The sequence below is a fragment of the Grammomys surdaster genome, unplaced genomic scaffold (assembly GCF_004785775.1).
Source record: "Grammomys surdaster isolate TR1022 unplaced genomic scaffold, NIH_TR_1.0 172, whole genome shotgun sequence".
NCBI classification, from domain to species: domain Eukaryota; kingdom Metazoa; phylum Chordata; class Mammalia; order Rodentia; family Muridae; genus Grammomys; species Grammomys surdaster.
The window spans coordinates 5,486,953-5,507,000 of NW_021604620.1; positions in this window are offsets into that span (position 1 = coordinate 5,486,953).

Consider the following 20,048-nt stretch of genomic DNA (forward strand, 5'->3'; position numbering starts at 1 on the left):
AAGTTCTTATGCAGACCTCTGTTACGCTGTCTAGCCAGAAGGTCCTGAGGAAAATCTTGTTGAATGTCTTTATGTTTCTCAGCTTATGGAGGACTTCTGCATGCTGATGTCTTTGGGACTAGGTATGCAGCACACCAAGTAAACTGAATTATTCGAGTAGAGTGGTATCGAAACAACACGAGCTTAATTAGACCTGGTGGCTCTGGGAAGGGGTTTAATCCCCTCTGCTGCAAGGGTTGGGGGCAGTTCTGATAGGAATTGTTCACAGATAGACAGCTCCTGTCTCTTCTGATTTCCCCAGGTCTATTGCAACACCAGCCTCAGCCAGCGAGGCGTTGTTCAAGCACAGACTGTTTGGAACCCCGCCACCCAAAGTTTCTGTTTCACAAGTCTTGGCTGAGGCTCACAGTCTACTTCTCTAAGAAGTTCCTGGGTCACTTTGAAGTTGTGGATCCCAAGGTTCCCAGTGAGCATCTACATTCTAAATAGTGTCTTTCCTCCTTTTTTGGTCCCTAAGTTCATCATCTAAGCAGATGATGCTAAAAATATACAGTGGAGGGTATCTTCTCTTTCCCACCTTCCAGGGTCCTTGCTTTATCTACCCCATCTGTGCCTCCCCACATCTTCCTGTCTCACTGCCTCCATCCAGGGCCTCACTAACCTCCTCTGGGCACCTCTCCCCTACTCCTGTTTCCCCGTCTAGTGCCTGTACACCTTTCCTTCACAGCAGCATGGTCAGTCAGAGAAGTCTGGCATGTTTTGTGTTTTTCTGGGTGTTTCACTCATATCAATCCCTAGCACCTCTATTTAGTGAGCAATTGGGTATCTGGGTGTGATGGACGGATGGGTGGATGGAAAGTGTCCATTCACAATATTCTGACACCAAATATATACGTTCCCATACCTTGTAGCTCTTGAATTTTTCCAGGTGTATTCTATAACTTAAATTCCAACACTAGCCATTCAGTTATCACAGATTCCGTAAGATGATTCCCTCCCTACAGACACCAGTCCTAAGAGGTGGATTCTTATTTACTCACGTTTGTGTCTATCGTAGATACAAATTGGAGGCTCCCGTGGAAAAGTGTCAGATGTGGGGTTCAACAGCAGCACTGAGATGAGTTATAGGGTTAAAAGAGTTGTTAATGCCATGGGCAGTCAGACAGACAGCAGCATGGCAGGGACTCTCAAGAGTTCAGGCCCCACTCTTAGAAATAGACAGCATTGCAGGGTCTCTGAGGAAGAGTCAGGGGCACTTGGCAGAGTGAGGGTCCCTTCTTATTGAGTCTCAGAGGAAAGAGAAAGGTTCCATAGTCATCTGTCCATCATACCCAGATACCCAACTGCTCACTACATAAAGAAGCTAGCTATTGTTATGCATGAAACACCCAGCAAGAAACAAAACATACCAGACTTCTCTGAGTGACCATGTTGCTGCGAAAGATAGGTGTGCAGGCACTAGAAACCTGAGGCCAGACTGTCTGATTTCCCATGCAGTAGCAGGGAAGTTGGGGGAGGGACATGTCACCACCAGTAGCCACCCCTTGATGTGATGTTTCCATGTGGGGAATGTGGGGATCTAGGCACCTAGAAGTCCATTAGACATCTAAACAGTATTCTCATACCTGGGTGCAGGGAGCCAGTGGGCGACATCTGTCAGCTCTGGATTCTAATGCCCAGGACCCAGCCTTAGGTACAGGTATTTGCTGGGTTGGCTCACAGAACTCAGGAGGACATTTTGCTTCTGTTGGCTGCTTTATTGAGACAGATACTATGAAGTTTAAATGAAAACCCAAAAAGAGTCATGGAATGAGGCACTTCAAGCAACATGCAGTGCAGTGTGGGCTGTCCCACCATCTTGGATATACTCACTAGTTCTGAAAAAGTTTTATGGAACTCTGTCTTAGCTAGCGTTTCTATTGTTGTGATAAAACATCATGACCAAAAGCAACTTGGGGAAGAAAGGGTTTATTTCATCTTATGCTTTCAGGTAACAGTCCATAACAGAGGATGTCAGGACAGGAACTCTAGCAAGGTAGGACCCTGGAGGCAGGAGCTGATCCAGAGGCTGGGGAGGGGTGCTGCTTATTGATTTGCTCCGACTGCTTTCTTATAGAACCTAGGACCACCAGCCAAGCAGTGGTACCACCTATAGCGATGTGTGGCACCACCCACAGTGATGTGTGACACTGCCCATAATGATGTGTGGCACCTCACACAGCGACATGTGGCTCAGTCCACAGTGATGTGTGGCACCGCCCACAGCGATGTGTGGCTCCACCCACAGTGATGTGTGACACTGCCCATAATGATGTGTGGCACCTCACACAGCGACATGTGGCTCAGTCCACAGTGATGTGTGGCACCTCCCACAGCAACATGTGGCTCCACCCACAGTGATGTGTGGCACCACCCACGGCGAAGTATGGCACCGCTCACAGTGACATGTAAACTCCCACATCAATCTTCAATCAGTAAAATTCCCCATATGCTTGCCTATAAGCCAATCTGACATTTTCTCAGTTGAGATTCTGTCTTCCAAAATGACTCTAGCTAGTGTCAAGTTGACATAAAACTAGCGAGCACAAGGTCTTATTATGTAAGCTGATTAAGGAGATCATGGGCCGTCATTGACTAATTCAATCTACAGCCCTTGACTCCCCATTCAAGGTTGGAGATGGGGCGTGACGTTTTAAGTCCTTACTCTCTCTGGTGCCCAGCTCCTGTCCTGAGGCTGGGAAGAAACCTTGCCAAAAGTCATTCCATTAGCAATGCAAACAGACAAATCTCCCTGCAAACTCCAAGAGTCTAGGGGTCTTTTGTATTGAGAACCACAGATAGGACCCAGTGTGATAACAAAGGACTCTGCTGTGGCCTTCAAGGAAGATCCCAGGAGTAGGAGAACGAAGACAGACACTAAGCATAGATTTTATAGGTCCTAGACAGATGATGCTTTAGTTTCTGGGGTTGTAATAAAAGAAAAGAAAGGAGAAGGGTGGCCGTGCTTAACCTTCATCTATAGCCACGCTCACTGTTTTACCACCAAGGATGACATGTAAGCTCTGTGCATGAAATCTTGTCTTATGGCTCAGCACTGCCAGTCCCAGCCACTGGGCCCCCACCTTCGCGACACTCACCATCCTGCTCCACCTGATCTGTCATAACCCGTCTCCTTTCTCAGTCTGATTCTTAACAGTTCCATGTCTGACTTGGAGACCCGAGGGCTTGTCTTTGAAATACAGAGTTTGTTTGTTTATTTATTTATTTATTTATTTATTTTGATTTTTCGAGACAGGGTTTCTCTGTGTAGTCCTGGCTGTCCTGGAACTCACTCTGTAGACCAGGCTGGCCTTGAACTCAGAAATCCACCTGTCTCTGCCTCCCAAGCGCTGGGATTAAAGGCGTGCGCCACCACCGCCCGGCAAAATACAGAGTTTATTATGTATAATTAGGTCAAGGTTTTAAGAAACATGTCTTTGGCTCAAAATAAATAAGAGAAAAATTTCCCCCCGAAGATAGTTTTGGGCAGTTCCTTCCTTTAGGGGTATCCTTTGACATGGACTGTTTTCTGGGGAAATTTATCCCCCTCTGTGAGGTTGCATGGTCATTTTGTGTTCTATCTTGGAGCTGTAGTCATCCTGGCAGGAATGAAGATTTCCTAAAACGATGGGAGTCCCTCCCTTTAACCATCAGACTATTGAAATAACGGGCCCAAGGATATTGGTATTTTCATAGGAACCTTATACTTGGAGAAGGAGAAGGCCTGGGAGGGAGTTTTGGGAACACTGAGAGGCAGAACTCCTAGAAAGAGATGTCATCTAGCTTTGACAAGTTACAGGAGACAGGAGCAGACATAATATTATGTCACTGGTGGGCAGGAACACACCTTTACAAAGACTAATTAGATATGTATGCCTCTTGCCTTCTGTTTAAACTGGAACCTCATGTTAGGGCTCTGAAGAAAGACTTGGGGTTCACTGTAAGCCTTTTCCCCTGCTTCCAGTGTGGTATTGACCAAATCTCCCTTCCCTGCATGACACCAGTATTCTGATAGCTTGGTTTGTTGCTGGCTGGGGCTGATCCTGGGCCCAGGCTTCTACCCTGACAACTCTGGAAACAGAACCTGTGTGAAAGGAAAACCAAGAACCACTTAGCACACGATGGGTGGGATCACAGCAGTTCTGTGACAAGCCTATTCTAAGCCCAGGCTGACACTGATCACCTCTCAGGTCACAGTCTTGACCTTCCTGGCTACACTGGATCTCAGTCTGCCTTTGTGATTTTGTGGGCTTGATGAATTTAGAAGCAAACCATCACACAGGCAAAGAACTGTCATGTCCATGTTCTCCACGAGGCCCCTCTAGAAGCATCTGGGATGGACAATGCAGGGTTTTGTCACTTGTCCTTCATACAGAGTCAGTCCTACAATGGACGTTTTACCTCTAAGATTTTGAAGACCGTTTATGGTTTAGGAGAGTACTGTCAAATGAAGGAAGTGTCCACACCAGGCTTTGGCAAGATTCAGTGAAGTGCAGAAAACAAGAGAGAACAATTAAAAATGAGCTGCCCAGCCAGGAGGAATTTTCTCAACTTGAGGTTAAAAGGTTATACCCTCAAACCAGCATGGCTCAGTGGATTCTGGGGCTGGGGTGAGGATGGCATTCATTATCATCAGATGTGTATTAACTGGAGAGTTCTTCAGGCTCCAGTGTGGAGTTCCAAAGCCTGTGGCCACTGAGAATGTACTAGTTCAACTCAGTGGGACACGCGACAGAACAATAAGTCACGGGGGCAGGAAAGGGCCTTAGAGGGAGTAGTCGGGAGGACAGGAGTGGGGAGAAGACGGGGTGTGGTTGAGTATAAATAAGGTATTGCACCCATCTGTGAAATTATCAAAGTACAAGTTTAATCAATAAGGAAAATTGGAGATGTGTGTGTACACTGTGTGTGTGTCTGTGTGTGTGTGCACACACGTGTGCACATACGTGCACGCGCATGTGTGATTTTTCACTTGAGAATAATATTTAATTGGATGTCCAGACTTCCACATAAGCTCTTGTTCTCCATTTGTCATGAATTTACAGGAGAAAGGGAGAAAAAAAAAATCAATAGTCTACAGTCTGACTTTCATCCCAAGAAAGTTGAAAGACTTTAGCCACAAAGAGAGATCAGAAGAGGAACAAATGTATTTTTTTTAAAAAAAAAAAAGGAAAGGGAAGGGAAGGAGAGCCAGTCTTACCCATGCCATTTAGAAGAACAGACTTTCTCCTTTCCAAAGGCTGGTTACTAGAAGATGAAGAAGATGAAACACAGAGAGACAAGGGACAGAGAAATTCAGGGCGCGCCTTCCTAGTCTCCAGCATCTGAGGAAGAGAAAGGAGATGTAAATGTGCAGTCTATAGACACAGAAGCTGCAGTTCCTGACAAACTTAAAGGCTTTGCTTTTTTTCCAATTAGGGCAAAAATGTCCCTTTCAGGCAGAGGTCCCACCAGCTGGGGCGTGGCAAGGAGAGGCACCCTGTGGCTTCCTTCACAGGATCCTTCCTAGCCACAGGAGAGTCTGTTCTCTTTGAAGCAGCTTGATACTGTTTCAAAACTGGCTGCATCCTGAGGAAGATGGCCAAGAGTTCTCTGCTTTCCTGCTTTCGGCATGTTTTGGTGCTATAAGGGCGAACAAGGAAATTCACTTTCTCACCTGCCACAGGACTCAAGACAGATTCAGAGAGAGAGTTCACTCTGTTCAACCAGAGCTTCTTGAGACTTGGGAGCCTTAAGGAGAAGAGTCAGAGATGCTAGAGACCCGCACTTTAGTGAGTTCCTCTTTTCATCTGTCTCTGTGTGTGCCATGAAGGTGCCTCTGCATAGATATCCACGCATGTGTGGCCAGGCATGTGTGTAAGCGTAGTACAATGGGTACACATGCATGTGTTTGCATCAAAGTGCAGGCCCAGGGTTGCATGAGTTTTCATGCTCAGTGAGTTATACAGAATTATTCTAGGGCAAAATGGGAGATGACCTCACATCAACAAGTCTGGGGTGTGCCCAGCAATGTTTCTCTCCTATGGACACAGGAAAGGGTATCTCCTGCGAGAGGATCTTCATAAGAGAACATTCAGGATGCCTCTTACATTTGCAGGCTTTCTCAATTCCCTTGACTTTCAACACATAGTATTGCATAGGGGCACATGACAGGGCTGTGTGTTTATACTCTGGTTGTTTTTATGACAAGGGTTTATGCTGTTCAGTATCTGCCACAAATTTGCTGTAGCAGACCCTCCTTCGCTTCTTCCTAAAATAATCACACTTAAAGCTTATACGTGTAAGTACATGAGTGTTTGCCTATGTGCAGGTACATACACGTGTGTGACAGCGCATGTGGAGGTCAAAGGTCAACGCCTAACTATCCCACTTCATCACTCTCCACCTTACTTTCTTGAGATGGAGTCTCTAACTGAATCTGGAGATCTCCCATTCACCAAAACTTGTCTGTGAGCTCCAGGCGTCTTCCTGTCTCGGCCTCTGCTGTTCTAGGACTACAGACACATGCTGCCACAACTGGCTTTTTATGTCGGCACAAGGATCTGAACTCAGGTCTTTGTAACCCTATGACAAGCAATTTGCCAATGGAGCCATTGCCCTGACCAGGCTTTATATCTGTATTACCAGTTTGGAAAGTTCAGTCTGGTTTACTGGTACGACTTCGTCACGGGCATCTGTCTTCCTCTTCAGCTCCATTCCTTTCTCCCCAGCCAAGTACAAACTGTGACCCTGCTGGCTAGGGATAGATGGGCCTACAGCCGGGTCAGTTTGCTCAGACATCTTTCTCTCCTTTCCTGGAGAGAGGTCCCTGGTGTCGAGGAAGATTGGTGTCACATCTGCCCATGATGGGGTTGCATGGCCCTCCTGGGTGGCTGTAATTGCTGACCTAACTGGTAATATTCTATGGGCCCCTGGAGAATGGGTCACCCATCCTGATAAAGACCTAACCCCATCAGGGCTCACAACACAAGACTCATAGCCACCTGCCATCTGGTCTTCAGCAGGAGGCATCCTATCCCTTTGCTCCTTCTGTGGCTGTGCTCAGCAAGGCTGTGACGTAGCATCTCCTGGAATGCATCTTAGGAATAGGAAATCCTGCAAGGTTTTCCTGATTACACCTTCTCTGTCTAGTGCTGTTTGCTCACCTCTGGAGCAAAGGGGACGATGGCAGGTTTACTGATGATGCCAGCGCCCAGTCGTGGGACACAGTATCATCTATCATTTCTCCCTGGCCTCTCTCTTCATGGTATTGTGCAAGGGAGAAGTGCTAATCCTGAGAAACTTTCTAGTGCATCAAATTCCTCCCTTCCTTAGGCTCCACTTTTCTTTTTCTTTTTCTCTTTTAACTAAAGAGGTGAACATGGCGGGTCACAGACAATACCGATCTTACTCACTACTTGCCTGTCATTCCTGCAGAATGGATGGAGGCTGGATGTTTAACTTCAGCATGTGAAGTACTGAACACGGCTGCTTGTGCTGTGAGGAGATCAGGTCATTGTATCTAATGTCCCCCCATTTACTCTGCAGTTAGTGTGCCTTGTAACGTACCGGAAAACCTGAAAGGGAGGCTGTTAGAAAGAAGCAGAGATTTTCTACTTACATCTCAGATATTGTGGGGTCAGGGAGCCAGGGCAGGGGGAGGGGTGGAGCAGGCCCTGAGGAAGAGTAGGATGGAGTCATGTCCGAACCCCAGAAATCTCTTCCTGAGATCACCAGGAGTAGGATGGCTCCCTGATTGGTGTCCCCCACCTTTACCCTACTGAAGGAGGTCACGTAGCCCAGTAGCCGGGATAACTGCCTCTCTGCTTATAAGGTCATGTCTAGCAACACCTGGAATTCTTCCTTATGCAAATGAGGCATCCCCATGCACCCTGGCCCTGGTCCTGGCCAATGATGTACACTCACCCCAATATCCCCTACTCACACCCAGAAAATACAAATAACCTCCCTTTTGTTTCTCCCATTAAAATGAGCTGTTTCCAACAGCTTGCTTTCCCTCTCAGGATCCACCAGCTGTGATCACTGTGCTGCTCCAAGTGGGGAAGTGGAGCCTGCACAGCAGGGAATGGTGACAGCAAGCCAAGGGTCACATAGTCAGATCTTTAATGGGAGGGCCTATTGCCTTTATCCCCCAAATCCAGCACAATCTTGCCTCACAGTGGTTAGGAGGCAGCAGTGAGGACCAAGATGGTTGACAGATATCTAAGATGAGCATGCCTTCCCTGCTCTGAGCGTTACTCAATGGATACACCCTGGAAACATCACGTGAAACCTCAAAATGTGGACAATTGTTATGTGTCAGTTGCAGAAAGAACACATTTTAAAAGAGATTAAATGGAAAGTAACACTAGAGAAATGTGCCTCCCCTTGTCCTCAGCCTCACTGACCTCTTTGATGTTCTTTGACCTGTCCATATAAGACTGCCTACCAGTAGGATCTGCCCAGGACTGGACCTTCAATTGATAGAGGGAGAGCTCCTGAGACCTCAGCTCTCTCTGAGGAGCTACAGATAGTTCATAATGGCTAGAGAGGAGATGCATTTTAGTTGTAAGTGGCCTGTGTTCCTGTAAATATATGCTCATATAAGCAAACCTTGTTAAATTCATTGGGTCTCTCTCTCTCTCTCTCTCTCTCTCTCTCTCTCTCTCTCTCTCTGTCTCTCTTGCACACACAGACACATATATGTATACTCACACAGACAGACATGAAAGTTGATGAGGGGATAATTAGGGAGATCAGAAATGGGAAGGAAGCAAGGAGGGCAATGGGGGTTACACAGGCTCAAAGTACACTACACGTAGTTATGACTATATCAAAACAAAACCCATTATTATGCATAATCAATAGATTCTAATAAAATAATACAAACTACGCAGTGGGAAAGTTGGATTTGTCTTTGGCATGACCTTGAATAGTGATCATTTTTTCCTACTAAGTTGCTAATTTTGAGCTTCGGTTTGGCTGGATCTGGCAAAGTGAGTGGTCTTAAAGATTTTGCTGTAGAGTGCACAGGACTGAATGACTTGTGCCTAGTGGGTCACAGTCACACTGAGGAGGAAAATGGATGCTGAGCAGGAAAGGCCTCTGCCGAGGGCCTCACACTGCAGAAGGCTGTCTGTCTCTCTGTCTCTCTGTCTGTCTCTGCCTCTGTATCTCTCTCTCTCCTTCCACCTCCCCCCTCCTCCATTTGTTAGGGGGTGCAGGCTGCCTCTCAGGATCCAGCCTTCAGTTTGGCAGCTGAGCTTCTCCTCTCGAGCTTACTAATAGCATCAAGGCCCCGGGGAAAAGCCTTCCCACATCTTGCCCAATGTTCTCAAACAGAAGATGAACGTATCTGATGCTGCAAAGATTTGTGGGGTGCACTGCTCGGGAGCATGTTGAGGATTTGAGCCGCCAAAGCACTTAGGTAAGACAAAAGACTAATTAAATCGTGAAGCCTTCCTCTCAGCATGAGAGTGGGAGTTGATTCTGTTAAAAAAAAATGCACTTTTTTTTTTTCAAAAGGACTATGCCTCCATTTCCTCCCTGTCTCAGCTCTGCAGCTGCTCATGAATTAGTGTCGCTCATCCCGCAGTCACACATGGGGACAGAAGAACATTTGGAAATAGTAACAGCAACCCATTCTCACACCACTGGTCCATCGACAGAGCACCTAGAAGTATGCAGCAGCAATTAAGTGTGGTCTAGTTTGGTATTTTGCTGACTTACGGTTACAGAAGATCCAAGGTCTTCACATACGTTAAAGGCATTGATAGTCATAAGATGTTCTCAAGGCAGAATAGAAATACTATACTTGACCGTTTACTAGCTTTATGTGCAGTACTAAGATATTGAATATGTGATCTAGACATTTTTATTTGTGCTCCTGCTCCACAGCCCAGCAAATACTAGGATTGGAGCCTGATGTAAAGTATCGGATTGTGAAGCTGGGAGTTGGCACAGTTGAGATAGCACCTCCCGTGTAAGCACAAGGACTGTGGTGTGAGCCTCAAACCTACACTTAAACCAAAATAACCTTCAAACAAAAGCCCAGTAAAAACCTGCCACACTGGTGCACACCTAAGACTCCAGTGATGGGTAGGTAGAGTCAGAAGGATTCTTGGAGCCTGCTGGCCAACAAGTCTAGACAATCAGTGAGCTCCAGGGTCAGCGAGAGACCCTGTCTCAGAAATATGGTAGCAAGTGACTGAGGAAGACATCTGTTGTTGACCTCTGGTTTATGCATGTACGTGCACACATCATGCACATAAACACCCACATATAACTACACTTGTGCACATACATGCATCCAACATACCCACACGTGAAACAGCACATTCTAGTAGTGGCTTTGCAAACATTGGCTTCTGTTTTCTCTGAACCATACATCATACAGAACGTGTAGCTGCATTTGCTGTGCTTCCGAGCACTGTCAGGCTGTGCAGACGGAGCTCTGTGAAGAACAGTGGTGATGATCGTCCAGCCTTATATCCCAGCTCTTCCCTGAGGAGCTCAAGGGAAGTTATATAGAAAGACAGTCGACCAGTGGACAATGGGGTGGGGTCTAAGCATACTGCTTTTATTTTTATGTTGAGTCAGGGTTGTACGATGTTGCCCTGGCTGGCCTGGAACTCACAGAAATCCTCCTGCCTCTGTCTCCCAAGTATCGGGATTAAAAGCATGAACCACCACACCCAGCATTATGCTCTGATTTTCTAAAGACTGCTGCTTCGTGAGTCTCCTTTACAAACTGGCTGCGTCTGGAGCCTGTTGCTGTGTGTTTAAACGTATTTTTCTTCTCCCAGAATGGATGCAAACTCACTTATTTGGCAGGAACTTTTTTTTTGTTTTTTTTTGTCACTATTTAAGGACCATTTCTATCTTGAACAATGATAGCAGCAACAGCAATAATATTAGCTGGCTGTAGAGAAGCGCTTTGCGGTGTTCAGCAACTTACATGTATTTTAGCACCTGTTAATAAGTTAGGAAGTAGAGCGGTAGGCTTCTGTCACATGATAGATTAAGCTGCAGAGGTGGTGGGGGTGTGGTAGAGTTTGCATCTCTGGTTTTTTATATTCCATTAGAAAACTAAAGCCAGGCATTAATTTCCATTTGAGTTATACATTTCCAAATATTTTAAATTGTTTTCTTTCCATGGAAATGAAAATATAACCATAACTGTCATCTTCAGAGAATATTTATGTCATGGTGGTATGTTTCTCATTCTGGCAAACAAATAGCTCACGCTATAGGGAAAACATAATTTGATGAATAGAACAGCTAAGGTTCCAAGGTTTTTAAATCTCTCTCTCTCTCCCTTTCTCTCTCCCCTCATTCACTTTTTCCTCTTCTTCTCCCTCTCTCTCTGTGTGTAAGGAGGGTGTGTGGACCTGCATATGCCAGAGTATATAGAGATCAGAGGAGAACCTCAGGTGTCTGGTTTTTGCCTTCCATGGTGTTAAGACTCTATTTCTGCTTTGCTGGTCTACAATCTTCTGGGGAGCCTCCTTTTTCCACCTGCCATCTTGCTGTGGGAATTCTGAGGTTACAGATGTGTGCTACAGTAAAGTAAATTCATTCCCCATGCTTGTACAGCAAATTGTTTACCTACCATGCCATCTTCCTTGCCCTAGATTTTAATTTTTCTCAGGTGTCTTTGCGGGCATCATATTTGCTATCCACGATGTAAAGTCTGGAGTCTGTATCATCTTCATCAAGAGAGACAGTGGGGAAGCAAGTAGGGAAACATGGGTTCTAAGCCTCGCACTGCTGATGAGTCCAGGGCCCTTCTCATTCACTTGACAGTATCAGTGCGTATGTCCATGTGTGTGACATAACTGGACCATTGGCCATGAAAGTGCCTTGAGAATCATTTACTCGAGGGAATAAAAGTTTCAGATTTATAGACGAGAGTGGGGAAATTTTGACCAGAGCAGCAAATCTGGCAGGCCACTTGATTTTGCAGATAAAGTCTTGTTGGCACCCATCTACTCTGCTGTATATTTGCCATGTCTGCTTTCATGCTGTGATAGGAGAGAGTGAGTCTGAGAGATGCTAGTGGGTTCTCTGAAGAAAACATCAGGTAACTCTCTTTAATATATTGTTTTATATTCAGTTGATGAGAGATTAACATCCAATGAAATAATGAAAGAATTGAACAGTCTTTACAGTGGATTTTGAACGTGTTGTTGTTGTTGGGTAATGTTATATTCCATCCCACGAAAAACACCTAAGATTGATTGTTAATTGTAAAGAGAAAATGTAACTTCCATAAGGGAAAGATCTGGAAGTTCCTTTATTCACATCAGCAAACCCACCCTCAGAGAATGAGACAGAAGATGTGACACGCCTTTCAATGGGATGCAAAGTTTTAAGAAACCATCACTATGAAGGGCCCTTGTCAAAAAGTCTTAAGGTGAATTTAGTCAAGACACACTTATGAATAATGACAATACATGAATAAGTTAGATGCTGGGAACCAGCAAGCCTGAGTCCAAGGCTTCAGGAGCGTTCTCTATTATGCCAGAGAAATCACAACCAGACAGAGTGAGGGGTCAATATTGATCACAAGGAAAGCTAGACAAGGAATTAGGAGCAGGGAGCAAATGGAAATGTGAACTAGACGTGGCTTGTGATCAGAGGAATAGTTGGCAATATATCTTGTTAATGTAGAGAAGTTGTGATAACAATGTATATGGAAATTTCTTGAGTTACTTCCAGCATCCAGGAGAGACACATACCCCCACTATCACCCCCTCATATTCACAGGAGCTGGAGGGATGGCCCACTGATTAAGAGCACAGACTACTTTGGTAGTTCTATTCCCAGTCCCCATGTCACATAGTGCACAACCACTTGTAACTTTGTTCCATGTCGTTCTGTGTATTCTTCTGGCCTCTATAGACATCTGACATCACACACACACACACACACACACACACACACACACACAACTAAAACTGAAAAAAATCTTTAAAACCCTATACAAAACATGAGCAGTTCAAATCTCAGTACACCATAGATTTCCTGTATTGGGTAGTTCCTAAATAATCAAATAAACAAACCTAGCAAACAACTATTAATGATGGAACAGAGAACCTAGTGAGGTAGAGCTTCACAGAAGGAAAGATAAAGCATCTTGGGATCTGGTCAGCAGTTCTGGACAGTGTTTTACTGTGAGGTTCCCTGTCTAGCTTCTTAGGTAGAAGAATAAGACATAAAACATTCGCTTTCCACGGATTTTCTCCTCCTGCAGATGTTCCTTTCTTCCTAATGGTGATTCATCTTCCATTCCGGGAATCCACCCAAGTAATATTTTTCCCTTATACGATTTCACCTTCCTGGTTGGCATCCATCATCCCAGCCTGTCAAAATCTTTACAATTTTGATTGGCTCATTCAGCGTGCAGTTACCATTCTCGGTCGTGTGACATCTGAATGGTTGATGAGCCCTCTCTCTATGTCTTTATCTTGCTGGGTAATAAAGAAATCAACTAGCAACACCTTGCTGCTCCCTAGCTAAAGGCTAAAGGCAGGGCCTCAATGTCTTCTCCCTTCCACACCATGGTGGATCTGCTCATCAGTTCTTCACATAAGCCAGCCGCAAACACAGTCTGTCAACGGTGGCCCTGAACCCCCTTGTGTATCTGCTACTAAACACATCATCTGTCTGGAGACATCTTTAGCTGCAGCTGCTATGACCTATCCAGAGTAGGATCTCAGAGGTTTCCCCTGGTGTACCTGCTAGCTCCTCTCCCATGACTATGAGGATGTCCTTCCCTGGAAAGCAAACAAACAGAAGCCTAAAGATGATTCTCTGGCCAGGTAGAGACATGCTTGTTTATGAGAATGGATGTCAGAGGTTCATGTCAAAGAGCCTTTCTTTTTTGGCTCTCCCAAACTCAGAGGAACCCAGAGCTTGCCTCCTTGGCTAAGCTAGCAAGCCAACTTTCCCCACGAGATCCCCTCTCTCTGCATTTTGATTGCTGGAATTACAGGTAGGCTATCATTTATCCAGCTTTCAAATGAGTTCTGGGGATGCAAATTTGTCAAGTATTTTATCCACCAAGCCATCTCCCTAGCCCTGGGGGTAAATTACTTTAAAATATTTTATATATATATATATATAAATAATAGAATTATATAGCACAGTAATGGTACCATGGGAAGTATAGAATTATAACACAGTAGTGGTACCACAGGAGGCAATGTGGGAGCAGAGGTAATGAGCACACTGCATTAAACAACCCTCACTCTCGTTATTTGCCTCATGCCTCGGTCTCCTCATCTATATGAGCATAATGCTTAGCCCTCATCTCTCAGGTTAATTGTGACGATTAAGTAAATCAAATACATATAAAATAATGATGGGAATTCTTGGCAGTGAGTCATCACTCTGAATGGGAGCCCAGTGCAATATTATTATGACTCATATTAAAATTATTATTATTACTACCATCATGATGGCTTCCTTTGTGTAGGTCTTTTTTTCCCCATGAGCATGTTCTGGAGGATATGCCTGTAATTAGGATATAAGCAAAAATACCCTCCTGGGTAGCTCAATCAAAACTCATAAGACAATAGCACTGACTACAAGCCCACGTTAAGTCTCTGTTCAAAGCATGGTTGGATTTCAGTCAGCAATAACAGGCTCGGTTTTGTTGTTTGGTGCTGGGGACCAAATCCAGAGGCTTACACATGCTGGGCAGGCATACGTCCTCTGAGCTACACACACCATCAGCCAATGAACAAGTTTGGATCTATTTTGAGATCATAGGTAACTAAGAAGGCAGAGGTCCCATAACCTGAGAAAAATCATGATTCTTAACCATGGTGACCATGAGCGTTCATTCATCTAATGCCTGTGCACCAAGTGATTGCTGTGTGTTATCTGTTGTTCTGGACAAAGAAAAGGCAAAAATGAATGAAAAGGGCAGGCTCTAGCCCAAGGAGACTATATTCTATAGTAGAGAGTGACATGGAGTGGAAGTAAATGCTACTAAAGAGATATATTCTCTGGATCATGTAGTAGAGAGAACACAAGCTGGAATAGAGTATCTCCCCCACTCCTCATCCTCAGTGAGTGATGGGGAGAAGAATCACTTGATAACCTGAACTCCACTTGCACACATGATGACCTGAAATCCCCGCATACACACCGAGGCCTGAAGGCAAGGCAGTAAGTTGATTGTGTTCGACTCTCATCAGGGTGAATTTTCATATATTACTTACTTTTTGGGGGGCTGTCACAGGCTACTTGGCAACAACAAGGTAAAGATGGAAGGGCTTCTTACAGCTCATCCTCTGAGGGCGCAGTTCACCACCACAGAGAAAGCATGGTGATCAGAGCTTAAAGAGACAGCTGGGTAGATCACAACCATGGATGCTCATGGAAGTTCATTGTCTTGTTTTCATGCAGTCTGAGATCCCAACCCACAGAATGGGCGCATCTCCCCACTTCAACTAACCGAAACTCAGAGAACCCTCATACACATGCCCCACGATTTGTCTCTAAGATGACTTTAGATCCTGTCTAGTTGACAAGCAATATTAACCATCTTGGTTGGACTGTTGAGCCATGGATCCCTGGGGCAGAAGGAATTGAGCTTGGTATTGGTAATACATCTTTGGCCATAGCAATGGGCCCTGTCAGCCATATTCATTATCAAAGCTGTTTCAGGCCCCTCTCTCAGTCTGTAGAATCAATGATGCTGAAAAGGATCTTTTTATTTTGTTTCCTTGCTAAATTTAAATTTTATACATTAACTTCTTAACAAGCAAAGTGCACCTCCTCCTGCCCCCTGCCTTTGAAGAACTTCCCCCATTTATTTTGCTGCTGAGTGGGGTAATTTTATTTCCTCTTTATGTGTGGGATGCCTCTACAGCATTCTTTTTAAAGCCCCTTGGTGGGAGAACCTGCTGAATTTGTAAAGGTGCTATTATTTACTCTTTTAATATTCTCGAGCAGTGGTAGGCAGTCATAGTGCTGTGTATCGCTGGAATGAAGGGGCTGGGTTGGAGGCCTGCGGGGCTTCAGAAATCCAGCAGCCTCAGGCAGGCAGGCTTGCTGCTTTCGGTCTCACCTTCTTCTGGACCCCAACAACATCTTAATATGAGGAATGTTTTTTTTTTTTTTGGTTTTTTGTTTTTTAGCCCTTCACTGGGTGATGTTGGAAGTGAGGGGGAAAGGAGATTTGCTTGATGAAAATAAATGTCCAGATCATGTTTCAAACCCCCAAAGCCCGGAGAGCAGAAACTGCAGAGTCCATCAGCCCCAGACCAATGGCACCATCTTTCTGTAGCTGGAATGTTCAACTGGGAATTGATGGCCCCTTTGAAGAAAAATTCGGGGACTGAGGAGGTAACTCAGTTAGGAAAGTGCTTGCCTTGCTAGCCTGAAGACCTGAGTTTGTTCTCCATCATCCCACAGATGAAAACTGAGCATGGTGGTGTACCACAGACTCTCAGTGTGGGAGAGAAGATACAAGAGGACCCAGTAGGCTTGCTGTCCAAGTAGTCTAGGCAAATAAGTGAGCATCCAGCTGAGTAAGAGGCCCTGTCTCAAAACCAAGGTGGGTGTGAGTACATGAGGAGGCCAGAGGCTGAAGTTCTGTGTCTTCCTTAATTACTCCCCATCTGTTATTCTTTGAGGCAGCATCTCTCACTGACCGGGAACCTCATCAGCTTCTTTAGAGTGGTTAACAAGGAGCAGATCCTCCTGTCTCCTTCCATCCCAGCAATGCTGCGATTACAGGTACATGCTGCCAGGCCTGGTTTATAGATTTTGATCTTTTGATCTTAGACTCCAAAAGTATGATAAATACATTTCTATTATAAATCACCCAGATGTGGGTATTCTGTTGCAGCTGCACAAAAAAAAAAAAAAAAAAAGAAAGAAAAAAGAAAAAAAGAAAAAAAGACTATGTCAGCATCAAGTGTTATTTCAGGGACATCTTGCGTATTTGTGGCATTAGTTATACATGATTCCTAGTGTGAACATTGAGGTCCATCCGTGGAGGCAAGAGGCACAGACACATCAGCTGGCCACCAGGTCTCAACACAGAAGCAGTTATTCAAATTGGTTCTGAGAGCAAACCGTGGGTTAACGTTGTATACGGCAAGAGTCAAGTTGGAGAAATGAAAGGATTACGTCTTAAAACACAAACTTGGTTCTGAGAAGCCTGCTGGATATTCAACTGTCAGTCCTCATGTGATGTTGGTGAGATCTTTTATCTAACTCCAACAGGATGTCAGTACTATGATTGTTACTTTCTACCATCTTTAATCTTCCCCAAACTCTTCAGAGTCCTCACTGTACCTCAGTGCTGCTGTTGCTGCTGCTGCTGGCACTGAACTCAATTGCTGCATCTTGCTTTCAAAACAAGGGGATGGTCTGAGCTCTAAGCCCAAGTTTTCCTGAGACCAAACTCCACACTTGAAGTACTCTTGCGACACTGATGACATTGTCTGAGCCAAAAAAAGTCTTAGTACCACCTAAAAACTTATACCCATGCCTGATTATTCTGGTGAATAGTTTCTGCAGTATGACCTGGGTGATACATGTGGCCTGTCTACGTGTGAACAGTAAGGAAAGGGCAGAACATGGAGGCCGTCACGGGCTTAGTAAAAGACAGAGCACAGGAATCTCCATCAGAAGATCCTAAGCTTAAGCCTTAAGCATGCTCCTGGAGGCCAACTGAAGAGACAACAGCCAGATGGCAAATCATGGAGGGTTGGAAAATCCCAAAACACAGAACAAAGACAGAGTAGAGGGTTCCAAGTGACTCAGGGTAGCAAACGTTTCCCAGCAGGTCTCATTTTATGATTATTTTGAACAGTCTGAAGTCTAACTATGCCTGTCAACTAAGATCTGGCTTCCTAAGGCTTGGTAACAGAGCCTGAAGCAGACATGAGGTTCTAGGAGACTTCCTGCCCAGCCAGGTGGGTGACATGTACGCTCCTGGTACCATAGTCTTTGCTGTTAGTGGAGAGGGCAAGAAAGCACACAGCCCTGCACAGAGAAACCTTTATCTTCCGTAGCCGTTTTCTTGTTTAAAAGGCAATGTCTTTGCTATAGAGATGTTTCATTCAGCAAAGTGCTTGCTGTGTAAGCATAGAGACCGTGTTTGGATCCCCATTACCCACTAAAAAACAAGCAATCAAGAAACAAGACTCAGAGGTGCCTGCCCATCTGTAATCTCAGCATGGGGAGATGGAGACGGAGGACCCATGGGTTTACTGGCTAGTCTAGTTGTATCTGTGAACGCCAGGTTCAGTGAGGGATGCTGTCTTGGTAAATAAGGTAGATATTGATTGAAGAGGACACTCAGTATGGCCCTCTGGTCTCCACATAGATATTCACACATACCTGCACACGCATGTGTGTGCGCCTGTGTGTGCATTGGCATTCGCATGCACGCACACACACACATTTTTTTAAAAAAGCATGGTTTACTTAAAACTATTATAAAAACAGCCTTACCAAATTTTAAAATTACCTGATTTTCTTTGTTTATTTGTTTACAGGCTAATATCAAATGTCCTTTGGCTTTTTTTGGCATTGTTTCCTTTTTATCATTGACAGGGAGATATCTATCATCACCCTGAAGCACTATTTTAGAAAAGATAATCAAATTCCCTTAGCGGCTCCTAAATTTTAAATATGAAAAGAACTCTGTGGGTTTTTTTCCCCCTTCTCATAGTGTTTGAGGATAAAGCATCACACATCTCTATTGTCCTTCCCCTGAGCGATTGTTGCCCAGATCCTTGATGTACAGGGAACAATACCGAGAAACACATTGATTTTGATTTGAATTCAATGGTGCCCTCTTATCCGGATATCACTGATGTTAACATAATTCTTGGTTAACTTAAAATGCACAAGGCCCTGAACTGGTGTCATCTGGTTCCCATATTTAGTCCAACCTTCATCCCAGATCCTGAGAGAGCCCTGGAGAGCTGGGTGATCGATCACAAGCCTGTTTTCTTGCTTCGAAGGCCCAGGAGTGCTGGGCTGGGGAACAGGTTTCTGATGCTCAGAGACACGTGTGCATGTGAACTGGCTGAGTGTATGCAGTGTGTGCAGTGTTCAGGAGTTACCACCATCCACTTTCCATGTGCTCTCTGCAGTTCTCACTAGCAAATTCAGTAACATTTATGAACACTATAGTAAAACAGTGATTTTTTTTTTCCTGGGGATAGCTGCCTTTCTCACTTGACAAAATGCACCTTTTCAAAATGCTATGCTAAACTTCAGGAATGAACCAATGGGCAAAACAGGATTTTCCATTAATCTTAAAGATGACAGTGTAACGTGAAACTCGGTGTATTATAGTGATTTTCTCGTGGACCCTTTCCCTGACACCCGACTTCAGACCTCTTATTCTCTCCACCCCCTCTTCTAACCCAATAGGACCCTGGCAGTTCCTCCTGAACCCTTATAACTGGTTTTACATTTATTAATGTGCACACCCACCAATGCCACAGTTCAATACCGCATCAAAGGACTCTGGCCACTGTGTGCCCCCCATGGCTTTCTGTAAGTTCCCGTATCCTTTTCCCTGTTGCCAGCTCCAGCATTATAATTTTTTAGGCTGACCCTGGACTGAACCTCACTGGTCCTGTCAGTTCCAGCCTGCTCCTCACGGGACCCATGTCATGAAAACCTGACAGAGAGACCCAGGTCACAAGTCTTGCTTATAGGTACCATCAAACAGCCAGACATCTGGTAGCCAATTCAGTAGACGCCTGTGTTTCTGTTGGAGTTAAACCAGAAGCAGCTGGGTCAAAAGTTGCTTCAGTGTTTCCTGGCTCCATTTTCAAAACCAAACCCCAGACACTGGCAGCTTCATCAAATGATTCAGAAGGGGTGAGGCAGGGTCTTGTACACAGAAGCTCCACTGGTCTGTCCCACCTTATTTTAAGAAAGTTCTCCAGCTGTTGAGATAGCTCTGCAGATAAAGGTGCTTGCAGCCAGCCCTGATGGCTGGAGTCCAGTTCCTGGAACCCACGTGGTGGAAGGCAAGAGATGAC